Source organism: Leopardus geoffroyi, chromosome D3 (assembly GCF_018350155.1).
Source record: "Leopardus geoffroyi isolate Oge1 chromosome D3, O.geoffroyi_Oge1_pat1.0, whole genome shotgun sequence".
Classification (NCBI taxonomy): domain Eukaryota; kingdom Metazoa; phylum Chordata; class Mammalia; order Carnivora; family Felidae; genus Leopardus; species Leopardus geoffroyi.
Genome location: NC_059339.1, coordinates 69,935,835 through 69,960,221, shown reverse-complemented (window position 1 = coordinate 69,960,221; position 24,387 = coordinate 69,935,835). Strand labels below are relative to the sequence as shown.

Sequence of the window (24,387 nt, the reverse complement as noted above, 5' to 3'; positions counted from 1 at the left end):
CTTCTATCCGTGACCCTGATGGGCACAGAAGGGAGGCGACCTGCCCAACACCTCTCAGCTCCTCAGGGGCCCATCTGGCACCAGGAACCAGGCTTCATGACCCCAAATCCTCGTTTTCTATCCACTGCCTCCACCACATCTGTAGACGAGTATGATCAAAGACAGCACAGCATAAGGACTGACTGGGTTTTAAAGCCAAACTACCCAGATTCAAATCCTGCATCCACCAGTTACCAGCTATGGGACCAACGGCGAGTCACTTAACTTCTCTGTGCCTCCAGTTTCCCCATCAGCAAAATACAAGTAGCAACAGAACCTATTATAGGGATATTGTGATGCATTAACACGTAGCAAGCACTGAGAATGGGACTGGCACGCAGGAGAATAGTACTGGCATCACCATCATCATCATCATCAAGAAGCAGCATTGCAGGGGCGCCTGGGTGGCTCAGTCAGTGAAGCATCCGATTTCGGCTCAGGTCATGATCTCACGGTTCACGGGTTCGAGCCCCGCATGGGGGACTCTGTGCTGACAGCTCAGGGCCTGGAGCTTGCTTCGGGTTCTGTCTCCCTCTCTGGCCCTTTCTGGGTTGCGCTCTGTCTCTCTCTCAAAAATAAATAAACACTTTTTTTTTTTTTTTTAAGTTAAAAGCAGCATTGCACACGGAGCACCTGGGTGGCTCAGTCGCTTAAGCATCCAATTCTTGATCTCAGCTCAGGTCATGATCTCACGGTTCATGAGTTCGAGTCCCACGCTGGGCTCTGCGCTGACAGCATGGAGCCTGCTTGGAATTCTCTCTCCTTCTCTCTCTGTCCCTATCCCACACATGTTCTCTCTCTCTGTCAAACTAAATAAACTTAAAAAAAGAAAGAAAGAAAAAGCAGCATTGCAGAAAGAGTGTAGTTCTCAGTCACAAAAATCTGTGTTTAAATCTCGGTTCTGTTTTTACACACTGTGTGTCCTCAGTGACACTTTACCTATCTAATCGGCAAAGTCACTTCACTATCTGAGCCTGTTTCCTCATCCCTGTCATAAGGCAGGTCTCACAGTCCGAGGAAGGATCATGACAGAACACGTGAAATACTCCATATCCAGCAAGCAAGTACTTACTAAAAGCTCTCTCTGCTCTTACGAATTTTATCAAGTCTGATGGACCAAACATCTCCTAGGTCACTGGGACACGCATGCAGTGAATTTAGAACAGGAGGACACCTGGATGGCTCAGTTAGTTGGACGTCCGACTTCGGCTCCGGTCACGATCTCACAGTTCATGAGTTCAAGCCCCACGCCGGGCTCTGTGCTGACAGCTCGGAGCCTGGAACCTGCTTCGGATTCTGTGCCTCCCTCTCTCTCTGCCCCTCCTCCACTCACGCTCTGTCTCACTCTTTCAAAACAAAATGAATAAGTGTTAAAAAAAAAAAAAATTAGAACAAAGGTGGCTTGAGTCATCTTTATGGAAAAGGAAGTGAATTTGTGCTTTCAAGATACCTCAAACTCTGACCACACTCTTAGATGATACACAGGGTCGTCCAAGCAGGAGGACACAATCAGTGGCTCCGCACCACTCGCTGACTTGCTATAACATGGCCACGTGAGGCTTTAACTATAATTTATATCTTATCCACTTCAAAGAAGGATTTTCAGTTACCTGTGATAGAACGTTATACTATTTAAATGTTTTTAATGTTGATTTATTTTTGAGAGAGAGAGACAGACAGAGTGTGAACAGGGGAGGGGCAGAGAGAGAGGGAGACACAGAATCCAAAGCGGGCTCCGGGCTCTGAGCTGTCCGCACAGAGCTGGACACGGGGCTCGAAATCGTGATCCGCGAGATCATGACCTGAGCCGGAGTCAGATGCGTAACCGACTGAGCCACCCAGGCACCCCTGATTTAAAACTTAAGGTCAGAAACAGAGATCTGAACCCAAAGGTGCAGGGGGGAGGGGAGACGGGTGAAGATAATCTACTCTGATCTTGAGTTAAAATGGTTATTATCTCCAAATATCAAATAAATCCTGTTTCCCAACAGCCAAAGGAAGAAGGGAAACATAATCATTCATGTAATTCTCACTTTTGGTTATAGAAAGGTATTGTTTTAACGGCAGAAAATTTTCCATGACACTGTAGAGAAATTAATTGAGACTTTACATAGAGAATATTGAATAACACAATGAGTAGTACCTTTGGAGACTGCTCTTCAGAAGTTATAAGAGCTCATTTTGGGGCTTCTTATTACTTGAGCAAACTTAGGTCATTGCAACACAAGACTGGTAAATTCTCTGCAAACTCATCAAAGATGACTGTCCTAGCTTGCTCCATGCTTTGCCAGGCCAGGAAGGGGAGTTAACTGTTTCTCAAGACGGTTCCAGAATATAGATTATCTTTTCCCTTCAAAAAAAGACAAGAACATGGCTGAGAATGTAAAGATGGCGATGTGCCTTGGAGGTGACTGATGGAAATACACGAACATGTGACTGAGAGCGACCTCTAGGATCTGCCAATCTCCAGCGTGGTCATCTGCCTGTGTGTCTGAGCTGCCAACCCAATTCATCTCTCTAGCTATTTCCATCTACCTGCTCCACTGCTCAGACCAGGACTTTTCTGGAAGAAAGACTCTTCATTCTCACCCTGCTGACAGGGCCACTATGGGTCATGTCTAAATGGCACACACAGCCAAGAGCAGTGATCAGAGGCAAAGGGATAAAAGAAAAAATAATCCCAAGAGCTGAACCCGAGGCAGGATACACAGCAGTTAAGCACCTGGGGTTTAGAATTAGAAGACCCAGGCTCAAGTCCTAGATGCAACCTTTAGTCACTGGTGAGATTGTGGGCACATTTTCACCTCTCTAGGCTTCGCCTTCCTGTTTCTGTGACAATGGATATTACAACATTACACATGTCGCATGGCTGTCTAAAGGAGTTATTGAAACAAAGTTGGTAAAGGCCTCCATGTGGTGCTTGGCTACATGCTACACGTTAGCCGTGAAGACAAAGACAACGGCCATGGTGATGCTTCCTGTGCAAAGAATAGACAGTATCAGAGACAGGTTATGCTACAGTAAGAAACATCGAATCTCAACAGCTTAACACTGCCAAGTCTATTTCTCCTTCCTGTTCAGGGTCCCAGGCTGGCAAAGGCTTCACTTTCACATGTGCCTCCGTGACCGCTCTGCACATCACAATCAGAGCTTCTGTCCAGAAGTATCACTTCCACTCACAATGTATTAGTCAGGAGGTCAGCAAACTCCTGCCCTTGAGCCAGCCACTTGTTTTTCTAAATAAAGTTTTATTGGAACACATAAAGTTTTATAGGGCTGCACCTACTCTTTACATATCATCCGTGGCTGCTTCCACACCTGGACAGCAGAGCTGAGCAGCTGCAGTGGAGACTGTAGGGCTGAAAATATTTACTATCTAGTCCTTTAAAAAAAAAATCTTACTGAGGGACGCCTGGGTGGCTCAATCGGTTGAGCGCCCGACTTCAGCTCAGGTTGTGATCTCGTGGTTTGTGGCTGGGAGCCCCACCCTCATCAGGCTCACTTCTGTCAGCGTGGAGCCCACTTCAGATCCTCTGTCCCCCTCTGTCTCTGCCCCTCCCCACTCACGCTCTCTCTTCCTCTCAAAAATAAAAAATAAACATTAAAAAAAAATCTTACCGATCCTTGCAATGGTCTAAGGGAGTCATAGTGACATCTAACTTCAGGCTAGACAGGAAATGTAATCCTGTGCTCCCAGCGGGCAGAGAACTGTAAGTCTATGGTGGACAGACAAGCACTAAAGACGACACGGTGACTCACATCAGGCTACCAAGAGGGCAGCCTTTTTGAAAGCTTTTTCCAGGAGTAGGCATGGATTTCAATGGAACGTGCTACTGCTGGGCTAATCTCACTTGACCACTATTTCACTGGGTGACAATCCCTGTTCAAGAACCTTGAATGGATCCCTGGTGTAGAAGACAAAACTTCAACCCCTCTGTTTGATACTCAAGACCCTCACAAAGCTGGCCCCTTTCTCCCACCCTGTAACATTTCCACACTGTTCCCTGCCAGGACTCCTTTGCCTTCACGTGTCTAATCTCCCTCAAAAACTCAGAAAATGTCCACGGTCATGGCAGGTCATGGCAGGTGGTACTCTCCCCATGTCCGTCTGCCTCCGGGGCACAGACCTGAGCCCTGGCAGCACTCTTAGTGTTAGCGTGATACCTGCTACTTCTCCTCTTTCTTCCTTTTTTTTTTCCCTTGGATCCCGTGAAACAATAAGCCTTCGTTTCATGTTGCAGCCCAGAATTCCCTGCATTTCAAGAAGCCTCCAGAGCACGGGGACTAAGCACGGTCTGCCCGCACCGCTCTTCCCCTTTGAGATGTGGCCCAAGTGATCCTCTGATCTTTCCTGCTCACTGCTGCTTACCTACCAGACAAGATCTGGGGGAACGGGGACCAGACTAAAGCAACGCACAGAGTCTGCCCTGCTCCCTGGGAAAGCAGAGTGACAGTCATGCCAGCTGGAAAGAGGGGGAACAGAGGGCCAGGGCCTCCCAGGAGAGCAGGCATCCTCTCCGGATGGCCTGGCCGCTGGAAGGAAGCTTGAGCAGCTGGGCCTCTGCCCTCCACCTCCTGGAAGGAATGGCAGCTTAGCTGCCCCTGAGACGCATCCCGAACAAAAGCAGCTTCAGGCCTGGACTGCATTTCTAAGGAGATCAGCAATCAAACTGTCCAGTCAGAAGTGACCCCAAAAAAACCCCGAGTAAGCACGTTGGCCACGGGCGTAGTGGGGGCATAAAGAGTTTCCCTCGCATGGTGGGAGGGGACACTTCTGCTGTTGCTGTGTTTTGGCACAGCGCCTAGGGCAGGGGGCCCATTCCGGGAGAAGCGCTATGGTCAGGCAGGGTTTCATCAAGGCCCTGTCCAGGTGGACCCATATCTTTCTCCTCGGCATTCCTCCCTCAGAACATACTCCTGGGAGCCCTCTCTTGGCTCTTTCCTCCACACAAAGGCTACATGGGTCCCACGGGGAAGGAGATGATCGTCCCTGGTGCTGACCCTATGGTTAAAGTATGGTCCTTGGGGGCAAGATAGGTCTAGGCTTCGACTTCAGGTCCTTCTCTAGTTGGCTGTGTGACTTTGGATAAGACACTTAACCTCTCTGGGCTTTGATCTTCCTATTATATAAAGTAGCTACTTGGTAGGGCTGACAGCATCTGAGCTGAGTTGCTGACGCGTGCTCAGTGCCTGGTACAAAGGCAGACCTTAACAAATGGCGGGAGTTATAATGTCAACTGTAATTATCATCCTCCTCTTTAATGGGGAAACAGGTTCAGTAATTAAGGCTGTTTCTTGCCCTATCATTTGTCACAGACCTCCAAAGCCCTTACCTGTTTACCAACTTATGTATCTCTGAGGAAGACACAAGTCAGAATCCAAACTGGGTCATGCTTGAGTCCCTGGTGGGACCAAGCCCCCGCTCAGGGCACCTCTCCGGAGGACCGGTCACAGCTGAAAAGCCAAGGCAAACTTCAGCACAGTGTGGCCTGGTGACCATCTTTGCAGCTCAAAGCAAAATATTCCACAGGCCTTCCCTGGTACGTCTAAAATATATCTGCTCTCAACTTAGCAAAACATAACCATGGGTAAGGCCTTCTAGGGAGAGACAAAGAGCAGATGGTAAAAATAGGACTGAGAAAAGAGCTGCCGTGTTTACAGGCACTGGTCTCTTCCTTGGGCTTTGTATTCTCCGTCTCTGTCTTTTCTCAGTGTGCCTATACTGCTCCAAACGGGACTCGGGCTTGGGGGTTGCTTCTCTGCTAAACGAGCATGCCTCTGATGGATTAGGGGGTATCTTACAAACATGACCTGCTGGAACCGTGTGAAGGATGTCTTATTCCTGTATCCAGATGATCCCGGCACTGGGTATGCCATGTAAATTGCCTTAACAAATAACAGAAGGATGACTGATCACTTTCAGCATCGAAACTTTAACATTTACCACTTCCTTGGAAGCTCTAAAATTTGTCACCTACTTTCCTGCCTCATTAAACACAGCATGCTAAAAATCATTTAATCACGTCTCCATCACTCAGGGCCATCCTTATCCTGGGCTTTAGAACAACCACTGAGGGATGGAACTATTTTGTCTTTTCTTCTACCCAAATGATCCCAGAATTTGGAAGTGCTTTTGTCTCATTTTTATATTTATATGACTCTTTCTTCACTATCCAGTCCCTTCTTGCCTCATACAAGTTCCTTCTAATTTGCTATTTCTAATCTTCTGTGAGGGAGCAGCTGGGTGGCTCAGTCAGTTAAGCATCCAACTCTAGATTTCAGCTCAGGTTATGATCTCGCGGTCGTGAGATCAAGTCCCACATTAGGATCTTCTCTCTCTCTCTCTCTCTCTCAAAAAAAAAAAAAAAGGTTGTTTTCTTATAGTGATGAATCACTCAATCACTCAATTCTCCTGAAATCAGTATTGCACTGTATGTTAACTAAAATTTAAATTTAAAAAAAAAAAGGAGGAAAAAAAAGAAGGAATAGTCTTAAAAGGAAAAAAAAATCTTCTGTGGGTAGGAAAGCAAATCATGCTTATTAGAGCTCCATGTAAACCAAAAGCAAATAAATTCCAAGGACCAAAGGGACTTTCTTCCGAGTAAGCTACAGAATGTTAGCACAAGGTCTTTGTGACATCTATCCTGGTTGACAAAAGCCTGTTACAACCTTCTATGGAGGAATGAATTCATCCATTCCTTGCGGTATAAGGCAGGTGAGTCCGCCTGTTAAGATAAAGCTTTGATAATTAGAGAGAGAGAGAGAGAGAGAGAGAGAGGGGAGGGGGGAGAGAGGGAGGGAGGAGGTGGATAATGGACACACACAAATGCTTACAAGTTGCTGGGCAGCGTTCTAGAGGCTTTGCCTATATAAGCTGGTTTCCCCAAAAACAAGCCCATAAAGGGGATACTATTATTATACCCATTTTGCAGGTGCAGACTCTGAGGCATAGAAAAGACAAGAGTGACCACAGGGACTGAAGTGGAAGACTGGGTTCTGGAGGGGGTGACAGTGTGGCATTTCCCGGTACAGGAGTGGCTCCTGCAAGAACCCCAAGAATGTGGGGGCAGGGAGGAGTAGGAAGATGAGGACGGCAGGACACCCAGGAAACACCTCTTGGTGGCGGTCATGGGGCACGAGGAGATGTGGGTGTCCCTTGAGTGCCTTAGTCACTCAGAGGTCTCTAATGCAGCCACTGTTACTCCGCGGGACAGAGATCAGGGAAATAAAAGCCCACGGAGCTGGCAGGGCTCTGGGGTGGCTGACCACTCTCTGCCCTGGTCAGCATCACCCTGAGCTCAGTGAGAATGGGGACAGGGATTGAGCCTGTTGTCACGGCCTGAGGACAACTGACCCCTTTGCTAACAGGCCAAACTGTCTGCCAGGTCCTTCTGGTAACTATCAGCAGCCTCTGGTTTAGCTGAGAGCCAAACAGCCCCTCTCTCCTACCCTCCCCATGCCAGGTATGACTCTCTTTAAGCAAGTCTTAGATAAAACTCAGCCAACTGTTTAATATTCATTAGCAAGCCTGCAAACAGTCACATGAACAGCTCCTGCAGCTCAGGAAAGTCCCCATCCTGGCCCTCGGCCAGCACCTTGCTTCTCAAAAGGCTGCGAAAATATTCCATATTCCGGCCAGGCCTGCTTTGGGCACAAGCAGCAGGAGGCCTCCAGGAAGCAGCATCTTCAGGACCCCAAGACGCCCAACTTTGCCTGGGCTTGTGGGATTCTTCTCGTCAGGCAGGAGGTGCGGCTCTTCCCAACCAATCACTGCTCTCAAACACCACTCATTACACCAAGGAAAAATCGTATCTTACCTGCCTTATGCTAATTAACCCTCAGATGCAGATTTCAAGGATACCCTGGAATGCTAAGTAGCTATCTATGGAATGTTGACTCTGGATTTCGATATTTCAAATGCTAAGCACTTACCCTTAGGGTGTGGAATGAAGTTAAATCGTGTCCATTCTCCTTGCTGCAAATTTCACAGGGAAATATATTTTTTTCACATATTTTTTAAATGCTTATTTATTTTTGAGAGAGAGTACTAAGGAGGGGAGGTACAGAGAGGGGTGGGGGGAGGCACAGAGGATCCAAAGCAGGTTCTGCACTGACAGCAGACAGCCAGCCCAACACGGGGCTCGAACACATGAACCGCGAGATCATGACCTGAGCTGAAGTGGGACGCTCAACCAACTGAGCCACCCAGGTGCCCCTCATGTGTAAATATTAAAAAAAAATTTTTTTGAAACATTTATTCATTTTTGAGAGACAGAGACAGAGCACGAGTGGGGGAGCGGCAGAAAGAGAGAGGGAGACACAGAATCCGAAGCAGGCTCTGAGCTGTCAGTACAGAGCCGGACACAGGGCTCAAACTCACAGACCGCGGGATCATGGCCTGAGCTGCAGTTGGACGCTTAACCGACCGAGCCACCCAGGCGCCCCTGGAAATATTTTAAAGTAAATTATCACATGGACACTCCAGGCTCAGGGGAGGGCTGGCCATTCTGATATAAAGACAGGGAGTGAGGATGTTCCAAGGAACCACCCACCATCCGAAGCAGAAGCTTACAGGTGGCAAAGCTCTGGGAGGTTCAGGAGATTCTAAGTTCTACTCTGTGAGTTCCATAGACTACTGAACAGACCCTGGGGCTGGGGGGCGGGGGGCAGTAATGACCCAACAAGCTACACAGTTGTCTTTTGTCTTTACACTGGATCAAGGGCACGGACCTTATAATGTGCTCAGATGCATGGTGACTCTGGGAAGGTCTGCAGCATTTCTCAAATGACTAAGTCTATGGCATCATCTTTCTACAAGCACCTTAAGGACTAGAGTCTGAGAAAAATAATTTGAAAAACACAGTGTAAAAAAATATAGAGGATAAAGCTGGGGAATTTCCTAAGCCAGGTAATACTGATCTGTTGACTGGAGAGAAAAAAGAAATTTACTTACTGAGTTAAGGTTTAAGATGCCAAATTAATGAGCCTTTTCTTCAGGATGGAGAAGAAAACAAACTGAAGTGTCCCTGGAGATGGAGAGAACTTTCCTGGTAACCCCTTCACAATGAGCACCTGTGGGGGCAGCAGGACCAGCAAAGGAAGACGAGCAGAGTATAGAATGTGTCTGATCAAGCAGATCACGGGAAAAGGCTGAGAAACAAGATCCCTGGGAGTGGAGTCCAATAGATGTCAGCATGCAAAGTCCTGATAAGAAACGAGATGGTCACAAATTGATGCCATAAAGCAGCAAATAGGATCTCTGAGAAATAGTGGGGGAAATCTCAAGGGTAGGCTCTAGTGAAGAGGTGCATCCTACTGCCAGGACCCGGGCAGGCTGTGGCGGGGGCTAATCCTGCGTGTGGGGACAGCCCGGGGGACATCTCCCCACACGAGGATGGCCAGGAGAAAGGGAAAGAGAGGGATGCCACTGAAGAAGGGTGGAAGGGATAGAAAACCACCTTTGGGGGAGAGAGTTGCATGTTATTTCAGGAGAGGCTACAATCCAGAGCACTTCATGACCCCAGAAACCACGCTACTGGCATTCTAGAATAAAACAGACCAATCTACTGCATTCCAACTATTTTACTTTATGTTCTTGAGTCATAAACCATACCGAAGTTTAAAATAATATTTAATGAATACGTTTGTGAGAAAAGAATGAACAGGAATAAGAACTACATACTCTTTAAAAATTTTTTCTTTCTCTCCCCTTCCTTCCTTCCTTCCTTCCTTCCTTCCTTCCTTCCTTCCTTCCTTCCTTCCTTCCTTCTCTCCCTCCCTCCCTCCTTCCTTCCATCCTTCCTTCCTTCCTGAGACAGAGCATGAGAGTGGGGGCGAGGGGCAGAGGGAGAGAGAGATTATCTTAAGCAGGCTCTGTGCTCAGCATGGAGTCTGATGCAGGGCTCAATCCCATGACCCTGAGATCAAGACCTGAGCTGAAATCAAGAGTCGGACCAAATCAAGAGTCAGACCAAGACTCAACCAACTGAGCCACCCAGGCACCCCTATTATTTAGAATTTTCTAACTGGTGTGAAACTACCTTCCTAAAGGGAACTACTGCTTCTAATTCAATTTTAATCCCCTCTTCCAAAGAGGCCAAAGGGTTCCTTTGGCACTAAAATCCATCAAATAAAAATATTTATTGATAATCCTGTATCATTCAGGATGCCTCTGGCCCCAAGTAAGGAGAAACAGTATCTCCAAGTGGCTTAAATGTACAGTAAGTACATTTATTGTTTCACAACACTGGCAGCCACAGCATTTCCCTGAGATTCTCTTGGCTTCCTGTTTCCACTGGAGGTGAGTGGTTCCTGTGGCTCCAATCTTCAAAGTTACACGTGACAGTGTCCTGGGGAAAGGAACCATCTCGCCTCTCCTTGTACCCTTTCCTTAAATTGGAGGAAACTTATCAGAAACCCCCAGTAAGCTGTCTCACTGGCCTCTTTAGGGTCATAGGCACATCCTAAACTAATCATGAGCAAAGAGGATGAATGCCCTTAAGCCATTCAGATCCATCCCTGGAGCTAAGGGTGGCTCAGTTTCTCCTGAAACATCTGGCTGAGGAGGAAGAGAGGGTACCTGAACAAACTGGGATTCTTGGATAGAAGGAAAGAGGCACGTGGATGTTGGACAGACGACCAACAACGTTTACCACAGATGCCACACGCTCGTCACCACTAGAGACAAAGCTGTAAGTCACAGACTACTCTCTCAAAACATTTTACAGTGTGATTGGGGAAGAGCATAAATGCATGTAAATGGAAACTAATTATAACACACAAGACAATGTATGTTAAATACCAAATACAATGCATTCTACCAGACAAAATCCAAGACAGACTCATCCTATACCAAACTCTGTTCCACTGGAAATCAACTCACGGGACATTGGAGTTTTATGAGAATGCACGTATTACCTAATTAGGTATCGTAATCGGCTTTGCGCTCCTTAGAGAAGGTGTTCCATTAGAAATTGTAATATAATAAATAGATTAAAATCCAAGGCTCTTTCCACAAACATTCTTTCAAATGACTTAAGATAATGCTCCACAGGAAAGCAGAAAATACAAAGTAAAATATTGGTAGAAAACTACCCATGCTGAAGCTCGGTAGATAAGCTCTTTAGAAAGACATTCACAGGTACAGACTTCACTGATGCAGCCACTTTCAGCTCTATGAATCTCAGCTCCGACATGAAGTAAAGACTGACAGGTTTTTAGAAAAACTGTTCTATTTACAAATCAGTGATGTGAGAACTGGTGAGATTCTGCTATAATGTCTAATTAGGATTAATTAGCTAATGTTCTCAAAGCACTGAACAAGGATGAAATTTAGCACAAGGTTGAACCGCACTGTACTAGAGAGGCTGAATATTAATTCCGTTCAAAAACATTCAACCAAATAATACATGTAGACACTCTGCTTTAGGAGGTGATGCTTAGGGTGTCCTAGACTTAGTGGTCCACTTCCAAAGGAAAGAGTATGGAATGGGAAAGAGTACCCTTACAGTGGAAAAGCCTGGGAAACACCTCTTTGACCAAGTGATCAAGGTTAACACCATCAATGATGTCTGTAGATGTCATATACCTCCCGAGATGATGTGATGAGAAGGGCACTTCACCGCTGTGTTCTTTCCAAAAACCTGTAACTCCAGCTCCAGTCTGATCCTGAGAAAAACATCAGGCCAATCCAGATTGGTGGACATGCCACATGGTGCTAAGCCAGCACACCTCTAGACTGCCAAGGTCATGAACAAACAAGGAAAAGACTGAGAAATTGTCACAGACCAGAGGAGACTGGGGAGGCATGACAACTAAATAAGATGCCATACTCTGGATTGGGATGCTGGAACAGTTAAGAAGATATTAACAGAGAAGCTGGTGAAATCCAGGAAAAGTGTGGTGTTTAGTTTAAAAAAAAAAAAGTCAGGGCGCCTGGGTGGCTGAGTAGGTTGGACGTCCGACTTCGGCTCAGGTCATGATCTCACGGTTTGTGAGTTTGAGCCCCATGTCCGGCTCTGTCCAGAAAGCTTGGAGCCTGGAGCCTGCTTCAGATTTTGTGTCTCCCTTTCTCTCTGCTCCTCCCCTGCTTGTGTTCTGTCTCTCTCTCAAAAACAAACATTAAAAATAATAATAATAAAAATTTTTTTAAAGTCAGCTTAAGGCATGAATTATGAAGATAAAGGTGTATGGAAATGTTTTAAACAAATGCCATCTATAAGTTGATAGCACAATATCAAGTTTACTTATGACTCTTTCAAAGCATACAGTGATTATTGAAAAAAAATTTGTGTCTTGAATTAGAAGTTCATGAAAGGATTCGTTCTTGGTGAGGCCACTGTTCACTGTGGAGAGGAAACCCAGGAATTACTTAATGTGGGGAAAAAGCAAAGACTTGGACAAATCAAGACAAACTAGTAAGAAGTGTTGGTCAGTGAATGAAACAGGGCACATTTTGTTTGGGATTCTCCTCCTGATATAAGTGATGTGATCAAGCTGTAAATTCCTGGAGGGGAGGAGCTATTTCTTACTCATTTTTATAATCTTCACAATGCTGGGCATGTGGTAGATGTTTAATATTAAAGTCAGTTGACTCAGTTTAGAAGATCAAGTTTCGGGGCACCAAGGTGGCTCAGTCAGTTGAGCATCCGACTTTGGCTCAGGTCATGATCTCGCAGTTTGTGGGTTTGAGCTCTGTGTTGGGCTCTGTGCTGGCTCTGTGCTAACAGCTCAGAGCCTGGAGCCTGCTTTGGATTCTGTGTCTCCCTCTCTGTCCCTGTCCCATTCATGCTCTGTCTCTGTTTCTGTCTCTCTCTCTCAAAAATAAACATTAAAAAATTAAAAAAAAAAAAGATGAAGTTTAAGATCTAACATTTCTTACAGGTTTCAGCCTGGAGGAGAGGGCGTTAAGGAATGGGGGAGGGGGCTCTGAAGGATGAAGGACTAAGGGTGAATTTTCAAACACAGAGGGACTGAAAAAGTTGTTTTATGGTCCTAAATTCCATCACTGGGGTTTTTCCCCACCAGCTCAGTTTCTTCAAGGAGCTGTAGTGATGGCTTTGTAGAGATGGCAATGCTCCTTAATGACATACCTCTTTTATACATTTTTAGAGCTCTAACTACTTAATATCTCATTAACCAATAATCTTGAGAATGAGAAACAGCATTACTCCTAATTTTCAGATGAAGATTCAGCAGCCCAAAGAGGTTGAGTGTGCATACAATGCTGAACCGTGGATGGAGTAAAGCCAGGTATGCCTTCTCAAAACAAGCATACATGTTAGGCACCTCCCCCACATGTGGCATAACCCTGTCTTGTGGGTGCCTCCTGGTCCAACGTGTTCTCATGTCTTCTTTCTGTTTGACTTTAAGGCTAATTTGACATAGACTATTTAAAAAGTAGATCATTAAAAGGTCTAAATAAGAATGATAACCCACCACCTGGAACTTTCTAGTTAATTAAATGCTCCATGACAGCTCCCTGTGGGATATGAAACCGGAAACCTATGCTTTGATCTAGCAAGACTCCCTGGGACCACTGGTCTAGAAAGAAAATGAGCAGGATGGAGTCATGATTTTAGTGCAGGTAAGCATTATCCAGGGTTGGCCATTAGGCATGGACATCATCAGTTTTTAGTGTTTCTACCTGATTAGATTGGATCTGTCTCTGAAGGGAGCTAATCTCCACTCTATGCCACCCACTTCTAAGGGACTCTTCCCCTGGGTTCGTGATATGTACAAAGTGCCTGGGTAAAGGTTAGTAAAGAAAAGTCCCAATCCGATCCAGAAGACCTCTTCTCTCTGGATCAAAATATGCCTTTGGTGAGGGTGGATGGGAGTTGACTGGAAGGGGGCATGAAGAATCTTTCTGGGGTGACAAAACATTCTTCTGTGTCTCGGCTGAGGTGATAGACATATGGGTGCACATGGTCATCAAAATTCATTCAACTATGGGCGCCTGGTGGCTCAGTTAGCTAAGTGTCTGACTCTTGATTTTGGCTCAAGTCATGACTTCATGGTCGTGAGACTGAGTCCTGCATCAGGCCGGCTCTGAGGGTGGAGCCCGCCTAAGACTCAATCTCTCTCTTTCTCTCTCTCTCTCTCTCTCTCTCTCTCTCTCTCTCTCTCTCCCCTTCTCTCTGCCCCTCTCCCCTGCTCATGCTCTCTCTCTCTCTAAAACAAAAACAAAACCATTCATTGAACTAAATACTTCTTCAGATCTGTGTAAATTCTACCTCAATGTTAAAATAATCATAATGACATCTGAAAATGAACATGCTGAGATTTACTCTAAACAGTGATGAGGTGTTTTGGGGCTGTTACTCTCATGCTCTGAACATGCTATTTCTATTAATGTGGCTTGAGACTGTGTTTTTTCTACCCCAGCATCACCACACTCTTTGCCATTTATGGAATTGTGGCCAATGATAACTGCCAAATCTCTTCCTTTTAGACAAGAAATAATACCACGCAGTGCTTCCCCAATCTGACTTTATGCCACTGATATCTATTTTGGTAGATACATAGAACACAGCATGCATCTCAAGGATGACTGATGCTATTTAAGGACCTCTCTGAGCTTTGGTGTGTGGAGAGAAACCTGGAAGGCTGAACGTGAAATGAGACCTGAAGATCATGAGAGCTGTTCCCTCACTGTGCCCAGCCACTCCTTATAAACAGGTTCTCCCACAGGAGTCCTGCAAGAAATTTCTGCTCTGGTATGATGCTCCTTAGGGGCATGACCTACGCTGAGCTATTCTAAGAGGATTAGCCAGAGACAGATCAAGTCAGTTAGAGGGAAAGCATCAAGCAGAAGAAGCAAACCAGGGATCAGACATAGCGTAGCATGGGAGCTAAGAGCACAGATTTGAGCATCAGAACCGACTAGGATTTGAACTCTAACTCCATCCCTTACTGACCAGATGACTTTGGACAAGTCACTTGACTTCCTGGTGCCTCAGATCAGCTTGTCTATAAAATGAGGATGATTGTAGCACCTATCCCATGGAGCTGTTCTGAGAATCCACTTGGTAAATATGTGTAAAGCTCTAGAGGAGTACTTGGCATCAAGTACTAGTTCACTGTAAGCTGTCCTTATTATTTACAGCATTACTCTCCTGAAATACCTCCTTTGTTTATCTCCGTTCTAGTCATTCCTTCGGGGGCTACATATAGACCCATTTAGGTAAACAAAGGAGGATTGCAGAAAGGAGCACAGCTTGGTAGCTATTCACACTTAAAAGGAAGAGAGGCTTGGCCATTTTCCTTAGCCACAAATGCCATAAATGGCAAGACTGTAATGAAGTTGCTGCTAAAACAACAACAACAACAACAACAAAAAGAAAAAAAAAAAAAAAAAACTAATGCAACCTCAGGCCACATTAATAGAACCAGAGAGTTTAAGTCAGAGGAGTGACAGCCCCATGGCACCGTATACTGTTTAGAGTAAATCGCAACCTATTCAGTTTCAGATATCATTATTTTTTAATATTGAGGCAGAATTTACATAGAGATTAAGTATTTAACGTAATGAGTTTTGGTGACCATGTCTGCCCATATAGCCATCACCCCAGTCAAGATACAGAATATTCCTGTTACCCCTGAAAGTTTCCTCATGCTGCCTTCCAGTCAATTCCCATCCATTCCTGACAAAGTCAACCACTCTTACGATTTCTACCACCAGTTTTGTGTTTTCTTGAACTCACTTAAATAGAAGCATTTAGGAAGTACTTTATTTTCCTGGCTTTTTTTCACTCATTATTATGTTTCTGAGATTCTGTTTCACGCATCAGTATTTCACTCATTTTTATTGCTAAGTATTATTCCATTTTCCATGATCATACCACAATTTATTTACCCATTCCCTGTGGTTGGGCCCTTGGGTTGATTCCAGATTGGGACTATTATGAATAAAGCTGCTGTGAACATTCTCATATGAGTTTTTCTTTGGACATAGGTTTTCATTTCTTTTACATAAGGATCTAAGAGTGAAATAGGCGGGCCACAGAGCAGATGTAGGTCTAACTTTATGAGAACTGACAAACCGGTCCTCCAAGATGGTCCTATCATCTTACACTCCCACCAGCACTGCCCAAGCATCTTAGTTGTTGCATATTCTTGCCAACATCTGATATTGCCAGGCTTTCTGATTTTAGCTATTCTAGCAGTTGTGAATAGTATCTCATTGTGGTTTTAATTTGCGTTTCCCTTATGACAAATGGTATAACCTCCCTACTGGCCGTTTGCACATCTTCTTTTGTCAAGTATCTGTTCAAGTCTTTTGCTCATGTTTTCCACTGGGTTGTTTGTCTTTTATTACTGACTTGTAGGAGTTCATCAACTATTACATATTAAGTCCTACTTATTTATATGTGTTGCAAATATTTCCTCCCAGTCTGCAGATTCCCTATTCATATTCGTGATAACATTTCTTCACAAAAAGAAATATTTCATTTTGATAAAGTCCGATATATCCTGTTTTCCTACTATGATTAGTGTTTTTGGTGTCCTAATCTTTGACTAATCCACAATTATAGAGATATTTTCCCGTGTTTTCTTCTTCAAGTTTTCTGTTTAGCTTTCACACTAAGTCTATGATTTAACTCATTAGTGTTGATGTGTCCAGTGGGGTCAGTGTCAAGGTTCATCTTATTAACCGGTATAATTTTTTTCGACACCACCTGTTAAAAAGCCCTTCTTGTTGAACTGACTTCGCATCTTTGCCAAAAATCAACTAATTGAAGATGTGTGGGTCTATTTGCATTCTCTTCTGTTTCATTGATCTATTTGTCTTTCTTTACACCAGTATCATACAGCTTTTGTAACTGTAGCTTTATAGTAAGTCTTGAAATCAGGTCAAGTCTTCCAACTTTGTTCTCCTTTTTAAATATTGTTTGGTCATTTTAGAACCTTTGCATTTTCATATACATTTTGAATCAACTTGTCAATTTCTTTAAATTAGCCTGCTAAAGTTTTGATTGGGATTGTATGAATCCACAGATGAATGAATATAGTTGTCATTGTAGGTATATAGTCCCAACAATGAATCAGGGAGTTTAGAGTTGGTCCCATTTCACAAATGGAGGACCCTCTGCTCCAAAAGACTGATAAAGTATCTTTTCAAGTATTTACAGCTAGTAAATCCCAGCCCAGGTGGGTCTGACCTTAAATCTCAGGTGCTTTTTACGAGGCTGTCTGAAATTGGCATACAACCAGAGGAAACCCCAAGGGCATGGAAATCATGCCACATGAGAAATTGCTGGGAGAAGTAAAGATTGCCAGCCTGGAGAAGAAAAGATAATGAGAAGGCATGATGGCTTATCCAAAACTAACTGATGAATCATCATGGGAAAGACCCTGGGGTACAAACTGTAAGGGGCCAATGCTGGTTCAAAATAAGAAAAAAAGCCCTAAATGACTAGAAATGTCTTAGAGAGGCAGCCAAACTGCTGGTTAAATGCACAGACTGTGGAAACAGGCTGCCTGGGTTCCAATCCTATCTCTGTCACTTTCTAGCTGTATGGCGTTGGGCACGTCACTTAACCTGTGTTTCAGTTTCTTTTATCTGTAAAACAGAGATAAAAATCATGTTGGATCAATGGCCTAATCATAAAGGACTCGTGCCAGCATCAGGCACACAGCAGGTGCTAGGTAAGGATTAATGGGTAAAAATTTGACAAACGGAAGAGTCAAACTCACCAGGCAGCATGCACACAGGCAGTACATTCTAACTTTCTCAAAGTGTTCCAAAAATGTCTGAATTGCCATCTATTCTGGTAGCTGCAGAAAAGACACCTGTGTTACATGAAAGACTAGACAGTCTCTGAGGTTCCTCTTTTTTCAGTTCTAAAATCCCATGACTCGAAGGCAATTCCTTCACAAGTTATGAAGGCAACAAATGACCACCCTCTTGCTTCCATCAATCAATACTTTCTCACTTCAGTCAACCAGTAAGTGCCCAACTTGCCTGGAAACAAAAGCCTCTAACCGATGTAAGGAAATCTAAACCACTCTGTGCCCTCAGTCACACATAGGTAATAGAAAACAAAACAGAGAGAAAGAAGGGCTGGACACCAAGAGAAGGAGTTAGAATTATTGGCTCATGAGTCGGGAGCTTCCGCTGGTCTGAAGGCCAGCCGTGTCGTTGGTTTGTCTATTGAGATCTTTCAAAGTGCACGGTGAGGGGTAATGGCATTGTTCTGACTCAGAGAGAAGGGGGGTTTCTGTCCTTGGTTCCACATGGGGGGCTGTTTCTTCTCCAGCCCCGGTCTTCAAAGGTTTGTATCTGTCGAAAACTTACTGCCCCTCAAGTACTCCCTGCTCCAAACAAGGAACCAAGCAGTTTCCCTATGGGAGTCACTTGGCAGGTCCTTGAACCCTTTCCTGGGCTTTCCTTTATCTTCAACTCTTGTGGGCCTCTCGTGTTTTCCCAGCCCCATTTCTTATTCATGACAGGCAGGGGGCTGCAAGCCTTTAAAACACTCTCATTCCTAAGTCCTTTGCCCTTCTCTCACGTTGCCTTTCATCCACTGGCTCCATTTAAAAATGAGCTGCTTAATTAACTTCCCAGGCCATTTTGGCTGATTAAAACTGTCCTTGCTCTGGAAGAGACTGTTGCATTTCTCATAACCGTGGCAGTCAGAAACCATACTTGTCCCTCTTCTTAGAGGAGAATCAATCTCAGCATTTTATGAGGTGCTCATTATAAGCCATCTCTCTGAAGTCTGATGCCAAGCTGGAGAAGCTCCTTGACATCAGGAATGAGGGGCCAGTGGAGGGCCAGATACCAGAAACATTTGAGCTCTGAGCCCTATGCTGCCATGTCCCAGAGGTGTTATCTTGAGCAACTCACTTAATATTTCCGAGCCGCTTTCCTCCTTCGTTCGGGAAAAATGGTGACAGACCAAGACCTCTAATGTTTACCTGTGCCTTACGCTTCCTCTTCCGATGCATCAAACAGATGCCGCAAACAGACACCGCAAACCACAAACTGTAAACCACAAACGCCCTAAACAGATATAAGGCTTGTTTAATGGGGCTGCCCTCTGCCACACTGGATGAATAACCGGCAACAGTGCATCTTCTAAAGTCACCAAATTCTGCATCGTCACCTAGGTCAGCCTGCTGCAGCTTCATCAGTTTCACTGGAGCCTAAATTTTACCAGGTGCCAAAAGAGATATCTTAAGTCAACATGACTGTGGCCAGATCCAGCCTTTGGGAACATCCGCCACAGGCAGGATAAGGCAAGGACATAGAATCAAAACGTGGGAAGCCCAGGATCCAGTTTTTATGGTATTATTAGTTAGTTGTGGGATCTTCTCTGTACGTCTAGTTCCCCCAGACTCTCCCAGTGAAGAGAGTTGCTGTGAGATAAAGTCCTAGACGAGAAATGACTTAGCTATAAACACAGGAGACAATATTATTATAATGGTTTTACTGATTCATCCATGAAGAACCAGACACCCACTTCCCTATGGTTCAAATGAATCCAAAGCCAGCACAAGGCCAACTGTTGTACCAAGAGTTTGAATAAGCATTGTAACTTTTATTATTTTCTTAATTCCAGTGTAGTTAACATACAGTGTTGTATTAGTTTTCGGGTGTACAATATAGTGATTCAACAATACTATACATTACTCAGTGCTCATATTGATAAGTGTAATCTTAATCCCCTTCACCTACTCTAGCATTATCACTTTTATTTATTTTTTAAAAATTTTTTAAGTTTATTTATTCTTGAGAGAGAGAGAGAGTGCAAGCAGGGGAGGGCCAGAGAAGAGAGGGAGACACAGAATCCGAAGCAGGCTACAGTCTCCAAGCTGTCAGCACAAAGCCTTATGCCGGGATCGAACTCATGGACCATGAGATCATGACCTGAGCTGAAGTCGGACCCTTAACCAACTGAGCCACCCAGGGGCCCCGCATTAATCACTTTTAGAAAGAAAAACCTAATCAGGGAAAGAGCCTTGATTTTGACCTCTAGTGTCAAAGAAGAACTGGTTCATTAAAGGCACAAAATACATATGGAATTGCTAATCCACACTAGAATTTTCCCATATGATATGACAGTGTTATTCCATTCCGACGATACCTGTTTACCTTTTAGCTCTAATTTTAACATTGCAGAAAAGCCCATTCGTTGCTACTGAGAAAGTTTCTTCATTAACTTGTGTGAGGTGTTCTGAGTTGGGTCTGCAGGACTGCTTACAGAGCCCTGAACTGTCCACTTCCTGGTCAGCTTTGATCCGGTGGGCTTCATGCAGGTGCTTCAGCAGTTGATGTGAGAGCTCCCGTTATCCCTCTCCTACATGATGCCCAAGTCCATGAGTGCATGAGCTCAAATCCCCTCCCAGAGAAAAAGGTACTATCAGGGTTGGGTAAAAAATGTGTTTCCTGGTGGTCCCTCCACCGGCTGAAAATAGCAAGTTTTTATGCCACTAATTGAAATTCAAGTTAAAAATACCTAGCTTTGTATCTTAACTTCACGACCAAGGCCATTATTAAGCTACTAACAGATGCTTTAGTCCCAAAATTGCTCCTTCCTCATCACAGCTGTCACCTTGCCCTGGGCATTAGGACAGGCACTTTACAAGCTGGAAGTGTGGAACAGAAGGGAAGACACTGAAATACAGGGCATGAGTCTGGCTTTGCCACTCCTTTGCCATTCTTGGACTTCGAATTTCCTTCTTTCTACAAGGGAAACAATCTCACTCAGTGTTATCTTGTGGAGCTGCCATGAACATGAAATGTAATAACCCATATTAGAACTCTTTGAAAAGAACAAAAAGCTCTATAAATACACTGGCAATGCAAATTTGCAGGTGAGAGGACAGCCACATGGAACAACAGAAGCTCCAGTTGTGAATTCTCTGTTAATTGCAATTTGAACGCCTATACCCAATGCTCTCAATGCAATTAGAAAGAAAAGGGTGCTCAGGAAGTAAGAACGAGGTCAGATGGATGGACTGGAACAAAAGAGAGAACCATTTTCCAGCTACAAGCAGTTGGAGGAGTGCACTGACCACGTTATTTGGATCTGAACAGCAATCCAAAAGGCTCTGGATGTACCATTATCATGACAGTTAGAGCTCATATTTTTCTACCACTTACTGGGATACCTTTTCATTCATTTCTCCAATTTTTTCCCTCCATCCATGTCTGTCTGTCTGAATCGAGTTTGAGTTAGATGCATCAAGTAATCGTTAGGACCAAGGCCATGATTCCTGAAACTATGGGCAGTCCCACTGAAGAGGCCAGGGCAAGGGGCCTGGACTGGCAACCAGCCAGAGGACCCATGTTCAAGGGCTGCTCCTCAACCATATTTTCATGTTGGGCTGACCCTGCTATTCCTGAACACGTCATGCACGCTTGGTGTATTTAACAGACAGTCTTCTTCAGATGTCCCTAGATATCCAGGAATGGTATATATGTTTTTCTTAGCAAGTGGACACATGAATGTTACTGTGGTTGACAGACCCCTAATCTAGCCACTAACAACTTCTCCCAACATTGTATGTGCATGCTGCCCACACATTAAGAGGTACAGTCTATTTTTCCTCCGAGTCTGGGCTGCCCTTGTGACTTACTTTCACCAACAGAAGGCGCTAGAAGTGATGTTTATTCCAAGACTCTTGGGTCATAAGAGAACCGGCAACTTCTGCTTACTCCTTCTATGTAGAAGTCTGGCTACCCTGAAACCACCATGCTGTGAGGAAGCCCAAGCCAGACACAGAAAGAGATCACACCGAGGAGCATGGAGGTGTGAGGAATGTGAGTGAAGCCTTCTTGGATCTTCTGGTCCAGCCCAACACAATCAGCAGCTGAGAACAGCCAAATGAGTAGTCCCATTTGATGCTTCATGGAGCAGAAGAATCAGCCAGCCAAGCACTGCTCAAATTATACAACTGTGAGAAACAGTAAGTCATTGTTGTATTAAGACACCAAGTTTTGAGGTGGTTTGTTAGGCAGCAGTAAATAAATGAAAAAGAATGTCTCAGAAAGAGCATTCAGAAATACTGACGTCAATGACATCATCAGTTATCTAGACAGGGAATTCCAAACCCTTCTGTGCAGCGAAGAGCTAAAATCTTTTATTCAGCAGCGGTCTTGAGAAGCTAAATAGTCTTTTACGTGCTCCTACTTCCCACTTGGCTTGCTCAACACTCTTTGGAAGTATCCACCACGCCTCCATGCAGGGGCTACAACTGGTGGGATGCTGGAAGGCTCTGGTGGTAGAGACTTGAGAAGCCTGAGCTCCAGCTCTCACTCTTGACCTCGTGAATTACTCCAAACTTTGGGCAACGCATTCATTCCCTGCTACCCGTTTCCCGTCTATGACACGACGATGGTAACACCTCTCCTATTTTCTCAACAGGTTTCTTGGAGTAGCCGAATGAGGTAGAGGGTGTTACATGAGCGTTAAAAATATGACGCGATTTTCCTACCAGCAATTTCATAGCTTTAATTTCTCAGATTAAAATGTTCACAGTAAACGTCATGAAAAAGAGAAAGAGAAGCCACAGCACCCCCTCCCCCCCTCCCCCACATGACCTAAGAACAAGACTTCCAAGATGGCGCCCAGAGTACAGCAAACTTCACTCGGGGACAAACAGCAGATGGGATCTGGATAAGAGCAGCTTTGCATTAGTCAGCCAGAGTTCAAGGAAAGTCCCCTGGGACAGCTAGCCAAACATTTTTAGCAGCCCTGTCAAAAGAGTCCAGTTGGGCATGTCATTAGCAAAATGTCTGGGACAGCACTCAGTGAGGCATCCAGGTCGTGTCTCTTTGGACGGCATGTCTCTTCCTCTGACCAGCAACCAGGACAAACATGGACAGTGGGTCATGCCCACTACTTTCTGTTCTCACCCACCCTTTCATTCCGAGGCGGGCTGCCAGCTCCCCACGCTGCAAGCTGTTGTCATATATACCATGTTGGTCTAAAGCAGCAAAAGCCACCTTGAAACGGGTGACCTATCAATCTTGATGCCATTACCTCAGAGCACAGACTGCTCATAGATGCTGGTCGTCAGTCTAGATCCCTGTCTCCCCCAACCGCAGCCCACTCACGGCTTCCAGGGGAGCCTCTAACTCCGCCAATGGGGAGGCCCCACAGCCTGAGAGGAAAGGGTACAGCGAGGGAGACAGAGCCTACAAAAATCTGTTAGTCTCTCTGGGTCATGATGAGACCTGGCGGAATCGATCTCCTCGAGAGCCACTTGTTGGAGATGGGTCAATTACGACGTGATGAAGAGCCCTACGAGACGAAACCACAAATCAAACTTTCATTACCACATGAAGCGAGAAGTACCACAAGCGAAATCCATCAGTGTTGACTCTTCTCTCACACGGGCCAGGGCAGACGAGAACTTGCTCCCGCCAACGCCTTTTGTCCTTGTTCCTACTGAACGTGGCCCTCTTCGGTGAACACAAGTTCATTTTGCAGGCACAACTCCTTCACCACTGCAGCGGGCAAGGAGGGGCCCGCTCTGTTTCAGAAACTCCTGTCTCTCCTTAATGCCCAGGAGAGGAGCCATCCAGAGGCCACTATCAATTTATGTTTTTTTAATGTTTATTTATTTTTGAGGCGGGGGGCAGAGAGAGAGGGAGACATGGAATCCGAAGCAGGCTCCAGGCTCCCAGCTGTCAGCACAGAGCCCGACACAGGGCTCAAACTCACAAGCTGTGAGATCATGACCTGAGCTGAAGTCAGACGTTTAACCGACTGAGCCACCCAGGTGCCCCATACTATCAGTTTAGAAGACTGCCCTAGGTAAGCCCCCAAGCTGAAGGGCTGGGAGGTGGGCGGCTGGCCTCTGACTAGGGTCTGTAATCTGTTCTCAAGGCAGGAGCAGGAGAGGGAGGCGTGCCTCCTAGGTAGAACCAATAAAGAAAAACCCAGAGCTCCCCAAAAGATACACAACCCGCAGAGGATCTCATCCAAGCTAAGTCGGTGGGCCTGCCCCACTCATTTCCACACAGACCCCTCAAGGCTGCCCTTGACATTTATTTTAACTCACTTTTCCTTGAGAAACAATCTGTGTAGGGGGAACAAAGAAAGATTGCCTGGTTCCCTATAAAAGTACACAGTAAATGTTCAAAAAGCCAGTTAAAGCACTTACTGGAAACGGCTCTGAAAAGTCTGAAATACTGAGCAGAGGCAGAGGGTGATGCAACGTCCCTGTGGCCTGGTCCCTTCCCCGGGTGGGCTCCTGTGTCTGCTGCAGGCGCACCGTCCTGCCAGGCCGTTTTTCCAGCTTGCAGGCAAATCTGATCATGTTACTCGGAGGACCGGCCCCAGGATCTGGCCTCTGCCTGCTTATCCAGACTAAGCTCTCTCCCTGCCAAACACC

General features: G+C 45.3%; 1 protein-coding gene and 1 long non-coding RNA gene across 5 annotated transcripts in view; one reads left to right on the top strand and one right to left on the bottom strand.

Moving 5' to 3' along the window:
- The window catches only part of MAPK4 (mitogen-activated protein kinase 4), a 153,659-nt gene that overhangs the window by 110,805 nt on the left and 18,467 nt on the right, over window positions 1-24,387 (bottom strand). The window lies entirely within an intron of this gene.
- On the top strand, window positions 6,476-9,610 carry LOC123587299. The gene is made up of 2 exons (XR_006707219.1): window positions 6,476-6,754; window positions 9,037-9,610. It is a non-coding gene; the product is annotated as an uncharacterized LOC123587299 (long non-coding RNA).